The following is a 16,152-nucleotide window of genomic DNA, read 5'->3' on the forward strand; positions in this document are numbered from 1 at the left end:
ACCCCTTAAGATTTTCCTTTTTCCTTGTTTTTCTTTTTTCCTTCCCATTTCAGCACAAGGAAGTTTGTTTGTTTGCCACTATTCTCTCTTTAGTAATAGCCTTTCTTTTAACATCATCCCCTCCCCATCTGTTTCTGTCACTAGCGTTAGAGACACCCTTAACAGTGTCCTATTCTCCCAGTATCATATTATTTGCTGTCTTGTTCATTCTGACTCCAAAACATGTTTCACAAATTATGTTTCATCTAATCTCTTTCTCCATCAACATGGTCTCTACTCTAGTTCAGGTCCTCATTATCTCTCACCTGGACTATTGTAGCAGCCTCCTAAGTAGAACCTTTGCTTCATATATGTTCCCTTCTCCATTTAGCCACCAAAATTATAATCCTAAAGAACAGGTCTCCTTATGTCACTGTCATCAAAACTCCAGTGGCTTCCTAATACATTTAGAATAAAATATAAATTCCTTTGTAAGTAATATAAAGCCCTTCACACTGTAGCTCCAACCAAATTTCTGGACTGATTACACATTAATGATACTGTATATGCTGGTTTCCCTTTCAAGATATATACCTTCTGAGGACAGAAATTATTTGGTTTTTGTCTTTGTATTCCCATCATTTAACATAGGGCATCATTAGAATATGTGCTTAATAAATACAAGTTGATTGATTGGTACATTAAGTTCTTATAAAATTTCTTGATAGGCACAATTACAAATGTACTTTGTTTCCTTTACCTGCTTTGATTATTAGATTCATCCTTTGTCTTGGAGGATGCTCTAATTGGTACAGAGTATTAATGGAAGAAGGACTGATTAACTCTAGGTGCTGAGGTTCTCTGGGTCCTCCTTTTTGTGGATCTTGTACTGATTTCATCAAACCCCGATATGCTAAAGGATCTTCATTTTTATATTTAATATTTATTTATTCTCATTTTGCACAATGTTTTTTATACATTAATAAAATATTCTTGTTTAAGAGTAAACAAAATACCCCCTCCCCCCAAAAAATATAGACTCGCTTGAGCAATAAAGGGGAGAGAAAAAGTTAAAATTAAAAAATATAATAGTAATAATTGTAGTTATGGCCAGGTGGCGCAATGAACGGAGCACCAGCCCTGGAGCCAGGAGCACCTGAGCCCATATCCTGCCCCATACACCCAACAATCACCCAGCCATGTGACATGGAAGCCAACCCAACCCCACTGCCCTGCAAAAACCAAAAGAAAAAAGAAAAAAAAGACCCAAAATAAAATAAAATAGTAATAATAGTAGGGGTGGCTAGGTGGTGGACAGAGCACTGGCCCTTGAGCCAGGAGCACCCAGATCCAAATCTGGCCTTAGACACCCAACGATCACCCTGCTATGCGGCCCCAGGCAGGCCACCCAGCCCCATTTACCCTGCACCCCCTCCCAAATAATGATAATGATAATGATAATGATGATAATGATAATGATAATAATGATAATAATAATAATAATAATAATAATAATAAATATGCTTCAGTCTTTGTTCCAACACCAACAACTCTGTCGCAGGTGGATCACATTCTTTATAAGTCCATCACAAAAAGTTACTTCCATATTTTTCCACCATTGCCATTGCTGATTGCAACTCCCTCCTTTTGTATTTCTCCACTACCATGTACTATATTTTTGCTGTCCTTTCACTCTGACTCTGCTGTAGGGTAGCTGAGTGGAGAAGCAGACAGATCCCTGGCCCTGGGGCCAAGAGGCTCTGAGTCCCTATACCACCCCTTAGGCCCAGCATCCACCTGGCCCTGTGGTCCCAGACAGGCCTTCCAATCCCAGCCCCTTGCAAGAAGTAAAAAAGAAAATGTGTTATATCTGACCACTCTTCCTCATGGTCCATCCTCTCCTCCATCACTCACATTCCCCCTCTCCTTCTTACTTCAGATGTCTATACCCCATTGAGTATATATGCTGTTTCCTCTCCTAGACACCTCTGATGAGAGCAAAGATTCCCTCATCCCCCCTTGCCTTCCCCCCTTCCATGTCATTGCAATAGCTCATTGTAATAAAGAAAAATCTTATTATATGAAATATCTTGGCCTATTCCCCCCCTCTCCTTTTTCTTTCTCCCTTTACATTTCCCTTTTTTCTATTGACTCCATTTTTACACCATATTTTATCTTCAAATTCAGCTTTCTCCTGTGCTTCAACTATAAAAGCTCCTTCTACCTGCTCTATTAACTGAGAAGGTTCATATGAGTATTATCAGTGTCATTTTTCTATGCAGGAATACATGCAGTTCCTCATCATTAAGTCCCTCATATTTTCCCCTTCTCCAATCTCTATGCTTCACCTGAGTCCTGTTATTTGAAGATCAAACATTCTGTTCAGCTCTGGCCATTCCAACAGGAACATTTGAAATTCCCCTGCTTCATTGAAAGTCCATCTTTTTCCCTGGAAGAGGACATTCAGCCTTGCTGGGTAGTTGATTTTTGGCTGCATTCCAAGTTCTTTTGCCTTCCGGTATATTATATTGCAAACCCTACAAGCTTTTAATTTAGTTGCTGCTAAGTCCTGTGTGATCCTGACTGCAGCTCCACGATATTTGAATTGTGTTCTTCTGGCTACTTGTAATATTTTCTCTTTGACTTAGGAGTTCTGGAACTTGGCTATAATATTCCTAGGGGTTGGTTTTTGGGGATCTCTTTCTTGGGGGGGATCAGTGGATTCTCTCCATTTCTATTTTGCCCTCTGCTTCTAGAATATCAGGGCAATTTTCCTGTAGTAATTCTTTGAAAATGATGTCAAGGCTCTTTTCCTGATCATGACTTTCAGGTATTCCAATAATTTTAAAATTATCTTTCCTAAATCTGTTTTCCATATCAGTTGTTTTTTCAAAGAGATATTTCACATTTTCTTCTAATTTTTCATTTTTTTTGGTTTTGAAGTGTTGAGTTCTGATTTCTCGTAAATTCATCAATCTCCCTGAGTTCTATTCTTTCTCTGAAGGATTTGTTTTCCTCAGAGAGTTTTCTTATCTCTTTTCCCATCTGGCCAATTTTGCTTTTTAAAGCATTCTTCTCCTCAATAACTTTTTGAACTGTTTTATCCATTTGACCCAAGCTGGTTTTTAGCCTGCTATTTTCTTCAGCATTTTTTTGGATTTCCTTGACTAGGCTACTGACTTCATTTTCATGTTTTTCCTGCATCTCTCTCATTTCTTTTCCCAGTTTTTCTTCTAACTCCCTCATTTGATTTTCAAAGTCTTTTTTGAGCTCTGTCATAGCCTGAGCCCAATGGTGACATGCAGCTGGATGAGTGGTCAACTTTATTAGTCTATCAATATTTGGATCTTGCAGATAAAAAGCTCAGGCTAGAATTTGCTAAGAAACAAGTAGGTAGCTAGGTGGTACAAAGTAGATAAGAGTGTTAGGTGAGAAACAGAAAAGATGGATTCAAATCTAACCTCAGAAACTTAATAGTTATGTTTCTAGATAAGGCACTCAAATTTTCTCACCTGTAAAAATGAAGATAATAACAACACTTACTTCCCAGAATTATTGTGAAAATAAAATGAGGTATTTTAAAGTGCTTTGCAAAATCAAAGTACTAGGGCAGATAGGTGGTACAATAGGTAGAGTGGTAGACCTGGAGTCAGAAAAACTCATCTTTCTCAGGTCAAATATGGCATCAGATATTAATTAGCTAGAAGTCACTGGGCAAACAGCTTAACCCTGTGCCTCAAAGTAAAATGAGGTAGAGAAGGACATGGTAAATCACTCCAATACCTCTATCAAGAAAACTCCAAATGGGATCATGAAGCATTGAATACAACTGAATGACTGAATCTACATGCTAGTTGTTCTTAATGGGCTGTATATAAATGAAATAATAACTTTAAAGTGTTTAACACAGTGTCTGGCAAATAATGCTTCTCCCTTTTCCTTCTCTTTCAACCTCAAGATTATATTTATGATTTTATGATGCAGCTTTTGCTTTCAGTTCACAGCTTGCGGTTTACAAGGATAGACTTTCAATGCTGTTTATTTCATACAAGGCAATGTCTCTATTTTGGATGAACTGTCTCAAGGAGGAGGTTGTTTTGGTTTTCTTTTGACTGGGGCCATATGCCTTGAACAGACAGATTTTTTAATAGGCATAGCTAATGGAAATTTATGGCATACATATGTACTCATTTTTGCTTTTGCCTTTTTTATAAAATAAAGTTCTTAACATCACAAAACATAGTACTTTACTAATGTTTCATTTCTTCTTAAAACATTTTTATTCTGAAATTAAACACCAGAAAAGAACAGTTCCACAATATACAGTAGAACACAAAATCATTCTATGTGAAACTATAACTTTCCATTTAATACTGCTTGATTTAAAAAAATACAATAAGTATACATTTTCCTTTCAAAACTACTCTGCTTCTCTGTGCTTCCTTTGCAACTTCTTTCTGTTCTCTTTTGAGACTTAAAAGATTACTATGGTTTTCTTTTTTGTATCACTATTGCTAAACCATTCTCCCTTTTAGCTTCCCCAACAATAAAAAGAGAATGGAAAAAGAGAAAAAGATACCCTTGTAACAAAGACGCATAGCTGAGCAAAATATGATTTACATAATGGTCATTTCCAAAAGATATCTATCTTTGAATCTTGTGTCCATCACCTTTCTGTCAGAAAGGTGGATGACATGTTTCATCATAGGTTCTCTAGAGACATGGTTGAATGAATTAGAATCCTGAAGTTCTTCATATTTTTCTTTCTTGATGATGTTATTTCTATGGTTCTTCACTTCAATATGCATCAGTTCAAGCTATCATGGTTCTCTTTAATCATCTCTTCTAATTTCTTAAGGAAAAATAATATTCCATTATATTTATATGTTACAATTTGTTCAGCTATTAACAAATTATCTAAGAGACCCTAAAAAGTCCTATATTCTAATTATTTTCTTTGGTCCTCTCCTTCTCCTTTTAAATCCCTTTTGAAATTTTTTTTGGTTTATTACTGCATCCTTCCATTTATTTCCTCCTAAATTTGTTTCCCCATTATGTTTTTTGTATTTCCACACTAAATTCTGATTTTATGTGTGTTCAGCATCCCTTTGTGAGATTCATCTGATGTCCTCTTCTGCCACTCCTTCCTTCATGGTTTCTAAACTCTTTTTTTTTTTCACAATTCCAGTTATTAAATACAGCAAATTCCATCTCATTTTTCCTTTCTTCTTTTATTAGTACCTTCCATTTATGTTTGCTTTTCTTTTTTTTCCTCTTCAAAGCCAGAGAACAGAACCATTCTTTCTCCTGGAATCTCTGTTTTTCTTTTTAATTTCCTAAATACTCTTTGAAGACATTAATATTCTCAGGGATCACTTGCACCTTCCCCCCCATTAACATTACATCTTCATTCAGATGCTTTTAATTGATCAAATAAATTGAATTTTCTATTTTTTTTAAACCATTGAGCTTATGTTTCAAAGTTCCCCACTCAGCACTTGACTTTTTCAAGTCCTAAATTGCTTAATTCCTTCTGTATGAATATACCAGTTTTGTAGGGTTGATTATTTTTGGTTTTAAGTCTATCTCTTTTGCCTTTTGGGATATTGTTTTTCAGAATCTTCTGTCATTTATAGTAGAAACTTCCAGGTTTCATGTGATCCTGACTCTAGTGTCTTAGAACTTATTGATTCTCTGGGTGCTTATCTTATCTTTCTTTTTTTTTAACATGGAAATTCTGGATTTGGGATATGGCATTCCTGGGACTTTTACTTTGGAAATAATTTCAAGATGTGATTGGTGGCTTCTTTCTGTCTTTTTTATTTTATTTTAGTAGATTTAGACAATTTTTAATTATGATTTTTTGAAATTGTATTCAGGCCTTTTTTAAAACTCAATTTTCAGGGAATACACTTATTTTTAAATGGTCTCTTCTTTATCTTTTTTCTAAGTTAGTTGCTTTTGATTCAAGAAATCTTAATATTTCCTCTTATTTTTCCAATCTTTTGAATTTGTCCTTATGGTTGTTTCTTTCTCACGGAGGATGTCTCAATTTATTTGTCTGGTCTTTTCTAGTATTCAGAATTTTTACTGGTTTTCACTTTCTCTTATATAATGACAGATGAGAAAAGTATTAAAGATTAAGTGAATTGACTGATGTCACATAGGTATTGAATATTAGGGGTAGGACTTTAATCCAGGGCTTTTGACTCCAGAACTAGTAGAGTCCCCTCCACCCCTTCCTAGGAGAAATTGGCTTCTTGGTTTGTTTCTTTTTTTTTTTAACCTTCATAATCTGTCATTTCTAAGGTTCCACTAATGTTCTATGACTCCACAATTATATCTGCATATAATTAACTTTCTGATTTAACTAGGCTTGTAACAAACTTCCAAACTTGTCTTTAACTTGTAAGGGATAGTGCTTCCCCCCTCCCTTTCAGAATATATAATTTACAAAAACAAAAACGTCTTAAAGTTTTCAACAGAACAATATAAATGGTTGCCTCAGAGCTAATTTATCAGTCACTCAACAAGGACTTATTTATTGACTACTGTATATCAAACACTGTGTTAGATACTAAGGAATACAAGAACTAAAATGAAATATTCCCTGTCATTAAGGAGGTTACATTCTATTAGAAGAAACGTGGTTATGTATATGTGTGTATTCATGTATATAAATCTATACATTATATATTCATGTATTTAAGTATCTACAAAATAGATGAAATTTAATCATAACATGTTAATTGTAAGGAGAGATATAAGCAGTTGTTCAGATCAGGTAAAGGCCTCATGAAGGGCTGAACTGAGCTTTGATAGAAATTAGGGATTCTAAGAGGTAGAGTTTAATTGAGAAGTATATTGCAGACATGGGACAGTCTAAGGAAATGGTTTTAGAGAGAACAGATAGAGTGTGGTGGCTAACAAACAGCAAGAAGGTCAGTTTGGAAGCAGAGTGAGTGCAGAGGAGTAATCATTAATAAATATATAGAGATCATTGAGACTAACTTGTGAAAGTTAATTTTTCAATCTGAAAATAACAGGAAACCTAGAGTTTACTGAACAAGATAATGACATGGTCAGGTATACACTTGAGGAAAATTGTCAAGAGTTACTAGTGGTACCTAAAAGCAAAATGGAGACTGAATGTCTTGGTGACATTCCTTTCATACCCACAATTCTATGAAAAAAAATCATTTATTTGCAATGATCTTTTGACCCTATTTTCTTGGCATAATAATTTTATAGCATTATTTTTCTTCCTACATTGATTGATGAAAATCATAAATAATCAGTCATGAAATTTTGATTAGTCATTATAATGTCAGGAAATTTAATTCTAAGGGTGAAAGGGCAACTATTTTAAATTCCTTAATCTCTGGTTTGATAAGAATAAAAGGACACTGGAGTTGGACTACAAAGACATGTGTTTATAATGGGCACTGCCATTTACTAACCTGTGTAACCTTGCATAATTTCTCTGAACTTCAATTACTTTATCTGGAAAATGAGTAAAATGATGCCTCATTTGCCTACATTAGGGTCATTATGACATCAAATGAAATATATGTTAAAGCATAGTTTAAGTAAGGAAGTGTTCTATACATGTTAAATATTATTATTATTATTATTATTATCATTATTATTATACTTTTGAGTAAGAAGGTTCTAACATTGGAGAGTATTCAAAATAAATTTAAATTGATAACTTTTCAAAAACTCTACAAATTATTTTAGCATATTTTCCTGATAAACTCATCTGAATAAATTATTAGAAGTCTGAAAGATTTTAATATGGCAGTTTCAATAATATTTCTATATTTCAAAGACTCAATAGATCTCCATCCATGAAAATTTGCAACTTATCTATTCCTTTTCATCTTTGGTAATATTTATCAATATTCTCACATAGATCCCCAGTGCAGTATCCATCTAAAGAGCTGATGGCCTTCCTTTACCTTTATTTATGTGTGGGGAAAGTGTTAACAGTGGAGTCTTATCTGATAAGAGCCTTATAACTGACTAATCATCCCTACCCCTCCTTTCCTGATCATATATTTCCTCAAAAGATGGTTCTTAGACTACTTCTTAAATGTAGATACTGACCATGATGTGTGTTGCTTCATAAAATTTGGGTTATCTACAACTTTAATCCTTATGAGACTGTGGTGCTCCCAGATTCCTGTCAATAGAGCAATCCCAGAATATTTGTGATAAAAAGATAGGTCTTTAAATTAGAGTTTAGCCTAGCTCATTGTGTATCTGTAATGCTTATGTTATATATACTAATTTAATGTATAAAACATTCAATAACATTCCATGAACTAGACAATAGGCAGTTATCACCTTTGTAATTTTTCCATTATGGTAGATCTATTTTAGAAAGTCCTGTAATTTTCTACCTCAGTGAATTAACATAATAGCATATAATAGTCAATAATGTGCTAGGCACTATGTTCAATATAGGGATTCCAAAAAGAAACAAAAAACAATCCTTGCCCTCAAGGAGCTTGCAATCTAATTTATAAAATTCTTATCAAGGAACTCTCATTAGCCAACTAGACTCTTCTGTTGATTTTCCTTATTTCACATTGTAAAGCAAAGGAGATAGTTCATAGATCATTCATGAATTCATTTAACAGACACTTATTAATTACCTACTGTATCTTCCAGGCACTGGGAATTTAAAGACTAAATGCAAGATGGTTCCTGATATGTTGTGGTCTCATAGGATATGGACTTTGTACGATTTCTGGTAAATCAGGAGAAAGGAGTGATAAAAAATACTTTTTTAGTAATAACAGTGTCACCACAATCTGGAAGGTAGGCAATTGATTTCTGTGATAAAAAGGTAGTAGCTATTATCAAAAACCATGACAAAAATATCAGTTTCTCTTTCTGAGACAAGTCTGTAACTAGCTTACAAAAGCAGAGCAATTCTAGATTTCTAGGCTTGCATTTCTTAAACAGGTCTTTGTACTGCAATGTTGATTAGCCTGTTGACAACAGAGAGCACGAAGCCAGTTGAGAAGGCTTTGTGGCAGAATAGCATAACACTTGGGAATCTGATTACATGGGTATCTTTTTCTATGCATCTGTATTTGCATTACTTTATTTTGAATATGTCCTTGAAGAGAGACCCATGCAGTAAAAAAGTCTGTATTAAAGCCTGGTGGAAGTCTTGAGGTAATTTAGAGCAGAAGTTTAGACAGCAGCAGGTACTGCATCCTTGACAACAACTTCTGAAGTATTCTTAACTCTCTCAGGTGTGCCTGTGTCAGATGTCATGGGACCATTTCACCTGGGCTTAGTGTAGAATTCACTTTTGATTTTTCTAGTAGTTGTCAACAATGAAAATAATAAACTGGCAGGTGTACCAGGAGAGGTTAATATTCATTCTATAAAGGATATTGCTAAATTTGCAGTCAGGAGCTGCCAGGATCAAAAATACTTCAAATGCTTATTAGTGTTGTGACCCTGGGTCAGTCATTTAAGCTCCCTGGGCCCAAGTTACCTTATGTGTTAATGGGCATAATAATACCTGTAGTTTCTACCTCAATGATTTTTATGGGGCACTAATTAGATAATATATGTAAAAGCATTTTGTAAACTTTAAAGCACTATATATGTCAATTGTTATTTCATGCTATTTCTTTCTTCTTATAGTTGTCATATAACTATACTTCTTATATGTTTATTCTACTTCATATGATTTTTATTCATTTATATTTTCTCTCTTGCTATGGTTTTTGTAACATGACAAAGTTCAAAGACCAACTGAGGAGACCATAATCATGTATTTAGAGCAGAGATAGATTTATTGTTACCCATGTTTGATCAAGAAGTGGTCTAGAAATCCTTGTTTGCAATGATGGATAAAATACTAGTTTCTCTGCCTCCTTTTTTCTAGTAGCATCTGGTGCCTGAATCACCAGTGCCCGTATGTTGTTGCTTAGCAATATCAGATTTCTATGTCCTGTTCTTCAACAATAGCAAGCATTGACTCATACCTGGATTTATCTGGCCGTCCGGAAAGTAAGAGAAAGACCAACCTTTCTTATTGGCTGAAGGATCATTGTAAATATCAGTTATTGATGAGTCAAAAGCTTCCTCTGAGCTATAATAGCTCAAATAGATAAAACCAAGTAATTAAGTAATGAATAAATGAAAGTACATTTGCATTTCACATCAGGGAGCTAGGCTCAGGAACAATGATTTCATCAATTAAGGATATAATCAAGGTAGAAACCCTTAATTGGAAAAAAAGAGGTTTGGGAATAGGAAGCTAAACAAACATATGAATCAGTTAATAGTTCCTCCCCCCTTATTTTGACTTTAGATATTAACCTTTAGCTGTGATGGACACAGTCCCCCACTTTTCTTTATCTGTTAACCCTTAGGGTTCATGCGGTTAAGAAAAAATGAATACTCCATATCTGTCCCTATTGCCTCACTATATTTTTCTCCTTTTTCCTCAGTGTTTGAATGGTTAAATTTATACTCTTGGAACTAAAATAGCATATCACTAGCATTCAAGTAATGCTTTATGGTTTGTAAAACTTTTTATAAATATTTTATCCTCAAAACAACTCTAGGAGATAAGTACTCATTACTCCATTTTAATATGAGGTATCAGAGGCAAATAGAGGTTAAGTGATTTGTTCAAGGTCAAATATCTAGTAAGTGTCTGTGACTGAATTTTATTTCAGTTCTTCATATCTAGCAGTCTATCTAAACCACCATCTAACTGCCAGGGTCATTAAAGGTCATTTTGTCCAACACCCTCCTTTACAGATAAAGAAAAAGGTCTAGAAAACCCCAAGAAAAACTATGAGGTAGGTGGTTTAATCTTTAGTCTTTCCTTTGTCTTTTCTATCTTATACTTTTCTACTCCCCCAAAATCTAGTGTTCTTAAGCTGCTCCCTGGTTTTTCCAAAAATCCCCACCTTGATTCTTTTGCAGTTCTGCAAAGTTCCCATAAATTTTTCTATTCACTATCCTTCTCAGTATCAATGAAATACATCTTGTACCTCTTTAAGTGCCCTGTTTTCTATTAAGGAATGTCAAAATAAACATACTAATGTGATGAGTATTAATATAGAACATACATTAACCTTCCCAGATAACAAATACACTTTAATCAACCCTTTCTAGAAGTGATACCTTAATCCAAAATAGGAATTCCCTTAGTAGTATGAATTTCAGACAACTTAGCCAATGGAGAATGTTTGGTGAAGGAAAGTTTAGTAACTGCAGTGTTTTTGCTTCCATAGAACCAACCTGCAATCTTCAAACCTTAGAAAGCTTCTCTAACTCTAACAAATCCAAAACACTGTGACAGATTCCTTACAGCCATTACCCATTCCCAACTCTGAGATCCATAGCTCTATTCACCCAGCCTCTGTGCCCACAATGCCGTCACAAAGTCACTTGGAATTTGCAAACATCACATATATGATGAAAATTGTATATTTTAATTTGATATTTTAAAAACAACTTGAATTGTAACCAATGCATATCAGTAAGAAACCTCTACATAGGAGACGAATCTGATTTTAAATGGTAATTTTAACTTGTAGACTTCCCAAGTATTCATAACTTTTGTGCTGAAGTAGTGAGAATTCATTTAGACATCTCCCATTTTCACATTCCACTTGATTTTCAAGGACAATGTGAATAGAGTGAAATGACTTGATCTTAAGTCTTGGACACCTACTGACTGTGCCAGGGATCCAAGCAGTTCACTAAGACAGTGTTGCAGAGCAAGTACAGAATTGCATTGGTAGAGTTTTCTTACTTCAGGTTCTTTCCAGTAGTAAAACTAGAGTGTGGGCAAAAACAAAAACCCTCAAAGGCTATCACACTTTAATGACAGTGTGCTTGAATGAAAGAAAAGGAGCAAGACATGGAAGGGAGAGAATTATTCTCTGAATCCTGCAACTTTTCCAATTTTGATTTCATTCAACATTAAGTTACTGCTAGATGCTAACCACTCTACTAGATGTTGATAAAGAAACAAAGATTTTTTTTATAAAGAAGAATCTCTGTTCTCTAGGAGCTTAAAACTTAATTGGACAGTGTGTCATTTAGTAAACCAATTTATTTCAAGGTTCATCAAAGAGAAATAGCATTTAGAGCCTCAACTCAGAAGTCAGATATTTAATAGAGACACATACATAAAAGGACACAGGGGTTTGAAGCAACATCAGATACTTATTCCCTTAAGTCAGGATTACTACCCCAGATTTGTCTAATTGGAAGGACCCAGTCCTGGTTGAGTGTCCCAATCTCCTTTGTTGCCTTCATTGATTATAGTCTAAAGGAAAGATGTGACGATTATTGCTGGAGAATTGTTGCAACTCTCAACTTTTTGCAATGATAATTGCAAGGGGGACCCTTTGCAGGGGGACCCTTTTCCTAGCTTCACCCTCAACCCATATGAAAATAGTAACTGGCATGTACAATGCCTTCTACATTAATCAAAAACTTGTACTATGACTAATGTTAGCTGAATTAGCTAGATAACTGCAAGAGAGAAATGTCATACAGGAACCATATGTTGCTAGACATATGATTAAAAGATTACTCAGATTACTCTAACTAAAACTTCATTGCTAGTTTCTTATTTTTTTTTGTTTTGTTTTGTTTTTAGGTTTTTGCAAGGCAAATGGGGTTAAGTGGCTTGCCCAAGGCCACACAGCTAGGTAATTATTAAGTGTCTGAGGTCAGATTTGAACCCAGGTACTCCTGACTCCAAGGCCAGTGCTTTATCCACTATGCCACCTAGCCGCCCTAGTTTCTTATTTTTTAATTATATATTTTATTTTTATATCCAAATTATCTTTCTCCCTCTACCCTCTCTCCCAACCATCGAGAAGGCAGGAAAAATTCTCATTGGCAATTTATCATACTGTCATAGGCATGAATAAATTGTTCTTTGGCTCAAATATATGACTTGACTCCCCTGAGATAATTATTGTCTCTAGATCATTATACCTTTTATAGTTAAACAAAGGCATATAACATGACTTTGTTAATTTTTCTTCCATTATTCTGAATACTATTCTCATCTATCTATAACACCTATAGATCATCTATTAGTAGTAGCAGCAGTAGTATTATTAGCATGGTAGTATCCCAATTCATCTTGTATAGAAGTTTATCATTGCCTCTGAATAAAAAATTTTAAGATTGGATAGCTAACTGAAAGGAACAAGGAAATGAACTTGGTAACAATTCCCATTTGTAGCCATTTTTTCTCTTAATCAAGACTGACTTTTATGTTATTTACTTAATATATTGATATGAATAATAAAAATTAGATAGTGATAAAACAGGCCATTCCAGGTTTTTGAAAATATTTTTAGTGCATTAAAAATTTATTTTCCATCCATTCTCTCTAACTTTGATTATCGTAATTGAGTAACATGCCTTTTCAAATTGACTTTGCTGATTAAAGACAAATTCTTGCTCTTAATACATTAATTTAATTTATATCCTAAAATCTCTTTATGGATTTTTAAACAAGAGATTTAATAATTAAAAATACATAGTATTGATAAATAATAAAGTAAACAATTACCTTTCAAAGCAAAAATGACCAAAAGATTTGATATTTATACCTTTCATTCCAATTCTCAACTAAAGTTGAACTAAAATAATATTTAGGGCTTACTCTGTGCTTAGTACTGTTCTTCATTTATAAAATGGGAGTTTGATATAAAAGATATTTAAATTCCTTTCCAATTCTTTCATTTTGGAAATTAAAAGGCTATTTGATATAAATTCACTATTTCATCTCTGTTTCTGTCTCTCTCTCTCTCTTTTTCTCCCTGTGTGTGTGTGTGTGTATGCATCTCTTTCTCTATGTCCCTATGGGTGTTTTTTATATATATATTATATATGCATGTATGTAGATATATCTATCATCATATAACAAGCAAATAAACTATCCCATTTTTAAAATAATTTACCCAGAAAATCAGAATGCAGAATTTTATTAATGAAAATAAATGGAAATATTTTATACATAATATATATAGTGATAAGTTTAATTTTGGAAATGCAGGTCTATGTATAGATGTTTTTATTTAGTACTTGAATGCTGCAATTATTTTATCTAACAGCTCAGTCCAACAAACTTATTGTAATGTTAAAAGAGAACATTGTCAAGTTTCATTATGGTTGGGTTATTGTGTTGGTATTAGTAGTGGTAAAAACCTTAAGTATCTTTTAAGCCATAGCAATAAATTGTAATAAGGAAAAAAATTATTCAAAGTGATATTTTGACCTTTCCATTAAGGTTAACGACATCAAATTCCAGACATGTGATTTCATAAGTATAGGAAGTTCCCTAGTGAGAAATGAATGAATGAACAAGAACAAAATAGGTATTAAGTGCTTATTATGTACTACATAGAGGGTTAAGAATTAGGTATACAAATGGAAAAACAAGACAGTTCATACATATTCTCAAGGAACCTAAAAAAATAGAACTTTAACTTGTAAGTCAGATGGAAAAGTCTCTTTGCCCTCAGGGTACAAAAGTTAACTAGATCTATATTTTCTTTACTTTTCCTGTTGATTAAAAATTATATATAAATCAACTTCAAAAGACCTATGAAGGAGAATGCTAGCCACCTCCAGGGAAAGAATTGATAAATGTAAGTATATATAGTATGATTTTTTTTTTATATTTACCTATTGATGATGAATAGTGTCTTTCTCTAGTACAGGGTAGGGAAAGTGGGAAGAATCAATTCTGAACTTAAAAATGTACCAAAAATAATGAATAAAGCAGTGTGATAATAGACATTAAAAAAAGACATCTAACTATCAGTGCAACAATCAGGGACAATTTTGGGCTGTCTGTAATGGAGAATACCATCTGTATCCAGATTAAAGAACCATGGAGTTTGAACAAAGCTCAAGGATTATTCCCTTTAATTTAGGAAAAAAACTGATATCTTATTGTCTGATCTTGTTATCTCTTATACTTTTTGTTTCTTCCTTAAGAATATGATTTCTCTCTCATCACACTCAATTTGGATCAATGTACAACATGGAAACAATGTAAAAACTAACAAATTGCTTTCTGGGGGGTGGGGGAGGGAAGTAAGATGGGGGAAAAATTATAAAACTCAAAATAAATAAAATCTTTAATAAAAGAAAAAAAGAATCAAACTGGTACCCAAAGGGGGGAAAAAGACATCTAGGTGGCACAGTGGATAGAGAAAATTTCATGAAATATTTCTTGTTGACATATTATCTGGTACTGATCTATGTCTGAACTAGGAAATCATTTAGGATTATTTTACAACCAATATATAACCAATATAACCAAATATTTCATTTACTACAATATCAGTAGGATAAACAAACACAACCTTAATAGCTTTACTGCTTTGTGACTTTCAAGGATTGAATAACAAAATTAGAGATGGAATCCAGTCCATTCATATTTGAGGGGGAATTAATTCTCCATTATTCCTGACAAGTGGTCCTTTAACCTCCCTTGGACAAGGGTCAGTCATGAGAAAGTCATGCTTGAGAATGAGGTAGCTTATTCTACTTGTGGTCATCTGTTTGTTAGGTAAATCCATCAAAGCCATCTGAATAAAAAGTCCTACTATGCCATTAATATTTTAATGGACTAATTGTTTCATTTATCCCAGTCTGAAGATTGTCTTGCATAGAGTAAGTAGATCCTTAATAAATGTTTACTAGATAGATTTTTTAAAAAAGCTTTCATTACTGATACCCATATTTCAAAATGTGTTGACACTTCAATTTGCTTTTAAGGACCCAAAAGATTTCACCACATTGAGATAATGTTGATGGCACTTTCTTCATCTGGTTCCTAATACATCATTTATTTTTGTGATGTCATTTTCAGAGAGGACATATTTCGTTTGTATTACAATTCCAGTACTGCATAGCACATCTTTTTAAAAGGACATATGATTGAACAATGCAAATATCCATTGAGAGTCATCAGTTTCATTTTGCTCAAAGACCTAGAAACTACTCCATATTAAAAAGGAATGGGATGTGTGGCTTTTGTGGTATATTTAACATAATTTTTATGGTAAATTTAACATATTGAGGAGGTTCTGGTGACTTGAAAATCAACTAGATTTGAACAATATAACACAATTTAATGAGTTCTGA

The 16,152-nt window shown here is 33.6% G+C and overlaps 1 protein-coding gene across 1 annotated transcript in view; it reads left to right on the forward strand.

The window, feature by feature from the left end:
- Positions 1-16,152, forward strand: part of CRB1 (crumbs cell polarity complex component 1) — a 286,152-nt gene that overhangs the window by 46,058 nt on the left and 223,942 nt on the right. The gene's annotated exons all lie outside the window — the stretch shown is intronic.

The sequence above is a fragment of the Macrotis lagotis genome, chromosome 2 (assembly GCF_037893015.1).
Source record: "Macrotis lagotis isolate mMagLag1 chromosome 2, bilby.v1.9.chrom.fasta, whole genome shotgun sequence".
Lineage (NCBI taxonomy): Eukaryota > Metazoa > Chordata > Mammalia > Peramelemorphia > Peramelidae > Macrotis > Macrotis lagotis.